At 42.5% G+C, this 6,467-nt stretch overlaps 1 pseudogene; it reads right to left on the minus strand.

The window, feature by feature from the left end:
• Window positions 1–3,584: 3,584 nt before the first annotated feature.
• Window positions 3,585–4,828, minus strand: LOC121041327 (ATP synthase F(0) complex subunit C2, mitochondrial-like; annotated as a pseudogene).
• Between the last annotated feature and the right edge of the window lie 1,639 nt (window positions 4,829–6,467).

The following is a 6,467-nucleotide window of genomic DNA, read 5'->3' on the forward strand; positions in this document are numbered from 1 at the left end:
CATAAACAAGCCGGAAACGGGCCTGCCTGCCCGTGACTTCTCTTCAGGGGAGAAGAAAAACTTTATTACACTTGAGGCAGTGGTGGCATAGGTCGTACCTTTTTTTGAAGGTAATTGTCTTTGCTATTGACTCAGGGAAAATAAGTATCTTTGAAAATACTTCCTCCTAAATCCCAGTCTGCGGGAGACATCAAAGGTAACCCAGGGGGTATTGCCCGGTTTATAATCCACTGTGCTGGCATGTAGTCCTTCAAGTGAGTAGCAGAAGGCCTTTTCCTAGTGTCCAGATATCTTTCCCGCCTGCTAACTGATACCGGAATTCCTCTGGAAAAGGTATTTGAATTTAAGGTATTATGATAGGTACTTTTATGGGTCAACTTGGCTGGGTCATGTTGCCCAGATGTTTGGTTAAATATTATTCTGGATATTTCTGTGAAGGTGTTTGGGGGATGAGGATTTAAATCAAGATTTAAATCGGTGGTCTTTGGGGTACCTGGATGGCTCAGTCGGTTAAGCCACCAACTGTGTCCTACTAAGTCTGACTTTGGCTCGGGTCTTGATCTCGCAGTTCGTGAGTTCAAGCCCCATGTCGGGCTCTGTGCTGACAGCCCAGAGCACGGAACCTGCTTTGGAGATTCTGTGTCTCCCTCTCCCTCTGCCCCTCCCCTGCCCATGCTCTCTCTCTCTCTCTCTTAAAAGGAAATAAATGTTTAAAAAAAAATTTAAACACAATAAATCAGTGATCTTTGAGTAAAACAGATGACTGTCCACAATGCAGGTGGGCTTTATCTAATCAGTTGAAGTCCATTCTGCCAGCAGACTACCTTTGGACTTGAACACAGCTCTTCTCTGAGTTTCCAGCCTGCCAGCCCACCCCATTAGATTTTGGACATGCCAGTCCCCACAGTCATGTGAACCAATTCCTTAAAAATTAATCTGTCTGTTCACCTTAATATAGGCAGAATGCTTACAAATAAGGAAATGCCTTTGAAAGAAGCATTGCAAAAAAAAAAGGTGGGGGGGGAGTGCCTGGGTGGCTCAGTTGGTTAAGTGTCTGACTTCAGCTCAGGTCATGATCCCATGAACCCCACGTCGGGCTCTGTGCTGACAGCTCGGAGCCTGGAGCCTGCTTTGGATTCTGTATCTCCCTCTCCCTCTGCCCCTCCCCCGCTCACACTCTGTCTCTCTCAAAAATAAACAAACATTAAAAAAAAAAAGCACTGCAGTACTACATGTTTACTATTATATCTGTTTATTACACCATTTATACCAAAAATAAGTTTCAGAGCCTCTCCCGAGAGCTGTTTTGATAATAGGGAGAGAACCCCTTAGAGTCCGGAATGGAGGGAACATTTGCCTTTGAGTCAGGAATAGAGAATGGGCTCAGGACAAGGGACTTGGGGGACTGAAGATCAGGTTTGCTTGCTTGGCTTTATTCCCCTGTTTTGTCTTCAGAGGGAGAATCACATCTGCTTACATCTGTTTACCTTAGACATAGTCTGTGAGTACCTAGAAAATACTTGCTGAGTTAGTTCTAGGGAACTGGGTGAGGGAGAAAGTTGGGAATATAAATGAGTAATTGTTTTATGTTCTCGGTGTTTCACCTCTGCTATCGTATTTAATCTTATCCGTAACGATAGTCTTGTTTTGCTCCTGGACTCTGAGCCAAACTCTCTAGGCTCAAATGCTGACTCAGTGGCTTTTTAATTCTGTGGCTTTGGACAAATGACTGAACCTCTCTGTTAGTGTTTTTACTCTGTAAAATGGGGTACTGACAGGACCTATTTCAACGTTTAGGGAGTAAGTTAATATAGTAAGATGTTAGTAGAGTGTCTGTTACCAGTAAGGGCTGTGTCAGTAGGAGGGGGGAACTGCCTTTCCTAGAAGATAGGTTTCATTTCTGTATTTTCCAGATAAGGCTGCTGAATGTCCAGAATCTCATTGTCGCCACAAGAAAACGGAGCCGTGGTTTGACTGCAGGGTGGTCTGACACTAAAACCTTCCCAACCCCCATATGCCGTCCTAATATGGATAAAACATTTGAACACCAGAGAGATTTTAACTATTTCATTTAGCATCTCATGCATTTATGCTTGATTTTGGACACGTGACTTCTTTTTTTTTAATGCATCTGGAACAGAAGGTTAGACTCACGACCTACAAATACTAGCCGAAGGTCCGGAAGCTATTTTCTTCAACTTTGCTGTTCTACTTATTCAAAAGGTTGTGGTCAACCTAGCTTTCTGTGCGGCCAACATTGAGGTGTGAGATATCACGCAGTAGAACAAATTACAGAAAAGTAGAGCCCAGGTGTATTGTGAGGGTGTAGGTATGGGCGAGGCCCATTTATTGAGTTCTCGCTGTGTGCCAGGCACCGACACTGGGTGCTCTGAAGAAGACAACAAGTTGGAAAACACAGTCCCTGAAATTGAAGAGTTTACAACGTAGCTCGGTGGTTCTCAAAATCAAGTGATTTTGTGTCTCCCGGTGGCGCGTGGGTGGGCAGGGAGGGATATTTGACAACGCCTGGAAGGTTTTTTGGTTTTCCTGACCCAGAAGGGGAGATGTATGTGAGGGGTGAGGGGTTTCTGCTGACACCTAGTGCACAGACATGCTGCTAAAAATGTCCTACAATGCATAGGACAGTGCCCCCATCCCCCCAAGAATCACCCGATCTAAAATGTCAATTGTGGTATGACAGAGAAGCCCTTTGAGAGATGGAACCTACACAAAGGTTGTCATGCACACGGCCATCTAACATGGTGCCCAGTTACGAGCCATGGGGCAGGACAGATCCCTTGTGCTCTGGGAGCCCGGAGGACCACCGGATGGGGGTGGATTGCAGTGGAAGTCCTTCTCAGGCTGGAGGCAGAAATGTTCAGGATGTTTGTGACCTCAGAGCAAGTGGAGGAAGCTGGTGTAATACAAGTGGTGAACCTGGAGAGTTGGCATGGAGTTGGCCAGGTTATGGAAGGCAATGAACAGAGGGAGGGTATAATCTTGATGCCATCTGTGGCTGAGAGTCTTTTTAGGAGCTGAGGATGGAGAGCAGTTGGCTGAGATGGACTTTTAGGGAAATGAACTTTGAGGATGGATTGAAGGAGAGAACAGAGGCAGGGACGTGGGCCAGTTCATTCGATCACTGAGCGAACACGGTCCCCAGAGGTTGAGAGCAGAGACTCTGGAGTCGCTCTGCCCGCATTCCAATCCTGGCTCTCAACTTAAAGGCCCTCTGACTCTCAGCAGGGAGGACCCCCTCTATGGTTCAGATTCTTCACCTGTGAAGTGGCACCTACTTCACAGGGTGGTTGTGAGGAATACAGGAGTTATTGTAGGCATATAGGTGTGGGCCGATGAGGGCTTGGACTATATTGGTAGCAAGGGAAATAAGAAGTAAAAAGCTAAACAATTTGAACAGATTAATGGCAGATTGGATACAAAGGATAGGGCTCAGGAAGAATCCAAGATGTCTGTGGTGGAATCATCCACAGACAAGGAAACATTAGAGAGGGGAACCGATAGGATAGTTTTCTTTCTTTCTTTCTTTCTTTCTTTCTTTCTTTCTTTCTTTCTTTCTTTCTTTCTTTCTTATTAGTACAGTATTTATTTGTCTTCCTTCTGTCAAACCCTGAGCCAACCACTTTCCTCAGGCTGCCTGGGGAGGTATGGGAAAAAGAACATACAGGACAGGCGAGACATGAGAGAAAGACCCGTGGGACGTCGAGACGGTTCTGTCACCTGGTGAAGAGGATGAGAAAGGCCGCCATCAGGCAAAAGGGCCCCATGGCCTCCAAGAGGGCAAAGGCCAGATGGCAGAGGCGAAGAGATGTTGCTTCGTTGGCCTAGCCAATGTTGAGGCTCCCAGACACAGTCCCAATTCCAGCCCCAGGGCCAGCCACCCCTACCATGGCAGTCCCAGCCCCACAGTGACCTTGGCTGCTGCGTCGGTGTCCCTTGAAATGGCACCGGTTTGGAAGCTGCAGCTAAAAATAAGCGAGGTCAGGGGACATGGGGCTGCCCAGCTGCTGAGGCTCTCATCTGTCAGTGTCTCCGGTGGTTTTAGTGACACTGCAGACCGTGATCTGCTCAACAGCTGAGCGGTGCTCCTGACCAGGAAGGGGGTGGAGATGAGCTTTGCACAGGCATAAATTTTCAGGGGGTGAGGGCCTGTGGCAGAAGATCTGCACCCAGTGCAGAGAAGACAGGTTGGGGCTCATGAGGAAGACGAAAATTCTGGTTAGGCAAAAGGGAAGTCAGCGGCTGAATCAGAGAAATAAAAAGCCTTTTGCAACTCTCACTAAAAATCAGGTACATGTAAAAAGTTGTCCGTCCGAGAATAGGCACTTAACTAGCTAACCACAGGCCTACCTGATTTCCTGGGGGTTTCCTTTTTTTTAATCTATAACTTCTAGTTTTGATGTGTTTCCAGCATTTGGAAAAATATAGAGAATAATATAACATGCTAGTGATCATTCAAGGAGTAAAGAGACCATTATAGACACCTCTTGGCCTCGACAATATTAAATGGTTTTAGTTTATATTAAAACATGAGGCCGGGGGCGCCTGGGTGGCTCAGTAGGTTAAGCGTCCGACTTCGGCTCAGGTCATGATCTCGCGGTCCGTGAGTTCGAGCCCCGCGTCGGGCTCTGTGCTGACAGCTCAGAGCCTGGAGCCTGTTTCAGATTCTGTGTCTCCCTCTCTCTCTGACCCTCCCCCGTTCATGCTCTGTCTCTCTCTGTCTCAAAAATAAATAAACGTTAAAATAAAAATTAAAAAAAACATACAAACATGAGGCCATAGATGGTCATTGCTCACCTTGCCGGACCATCTTACGAAGGTTTGTAGACAAAGTACAGAGTTTGCTCTGGCCTGTGACCAAATTGTTCTCATCTTCGGTATATAATAAGACCTCCTACTACATAGACACTCAAGGTCTTATCTTCCTTTATTTCAAGGACTTTCGTAATCTATTCCTATGTCACCACTCTCCTTGTTCACTGCTTCCTATTGTACCTGCTTATTCTCTCCTCAAATACAGCTTTTGTTTTCCCATTAGGACTGAATAAAGACAGGTGGGTGTTCTGGAAAGGTGATAATTTGATGCTCCTTCAAACTAATTTATTCATGTACCATTCACTCAACAAATATTTACTGAGTGGATATTATATGTCAACAACTGTTCTAGCCTCTTGAGATATAACTGAACAGAAAAGACAAAGATCCCTGTTTACATTCGAGTAGAGGAGACAGACATTAAAAAATAATAATAAAATCAGTCAATCACATAGTATGTTAGAAGGTGAGACATGCCATAAAAAAAAGAAAGAAAGAAAAGAAAAGAAAGGAAAAGAAAAGAAAAGAAAAGAAAAGAAAAGAAAAGAAAAGAAAAGAAAAGAAAAGAAAAAAATAAAGTGAGAAATACCCAAGTCAGGGAGTGCAGGTGGCAGCAATAATTAGTCAAGCTACTCTTCATTGGGAGGGTTAAGATTTTGAACAAAGACTTTAAGGATTGGGGACAGTTAAGAAGGTTGGATGTTAATTTCATTTTTTAAATTTTTTGAGAAGCCTCCATACTGTTTTCCACAACAGCTGCACGAATTCACATTCCCACCAACAGGGCACAAGCGGTCCCTTTTCTCAACACCCTCGCCAACACTTGTTATTTCTTGTCTTTTTTGATATTAACCATTCTGACAGGTGTGATATGATATGTCATTGTAGTTTTGATTTGCATTTCCATGGTGATTAGTGATGCTGAGCAACTTTCCATGTGTCTTTGGAAAAATGCCTATCCATGTCCTCTGCCAATTTTTAAATTGGATTATGTGGGTTTTTTTTTTTTTTGATATTGAGTATATGAATTCTTAATGTATTTTGGATATTAACCCCTTATCCAATATATTATTAACAAATAATCTTCTCTCAAAAGGTAGATCGCCTTTTCATTTTGTTAATGGTTTCCTTTGCTGTGAAAAAACTTTTTAGTTTGATACAGTTCCAGTGATCTACTTTTTTTTCTTTTTTTGGTCATTTCCTTAGACCATATGACCCAGTAATTCCACCTCTGGGTACTTACCTGATAGAAAACAAAACCACTGATTTGAAAAGATATATGCACCCCTATGTTTACTGCAGCATTATTTACAATAGCCAAGATATGGAAGCAGCCTAAGTGTCCATTGATAAGTGACTGGATAAAGAAGATGTGGGGTGTGTGTGTGTGTGTGTGTGTATTATATATATTATATATAATATATTTTTATATTATATACAATATATATTATATATAATATATTTTTATATTATATATAATATATACATATTATATATAATATATTTTTATATTATATATAATATATACATATTATATATAATATATTTTTATATTATATATAATATATATATTATATATAATATATTTTATATTATATATAATATATATATAATATATATATACAAAATGGAAT

The sequence above is a fragment of the Herpailurus yagouaroundi genome, unplaced genomic scaffold (genome assembly GCF_014898765.1).
Source record: "Herpailurus yagouaroundi ecotype Mexico unplaced genomic scaffold, PumYag 28, whole genome shotgun sequence".
In the NCBI taxonomy this organism is placed as follows: Eukaryota; Metazoa; Chordata; class Mammalia; order Carnivora; family Felidae; genus Herpailurus; species Herpailurus yagouaroundi.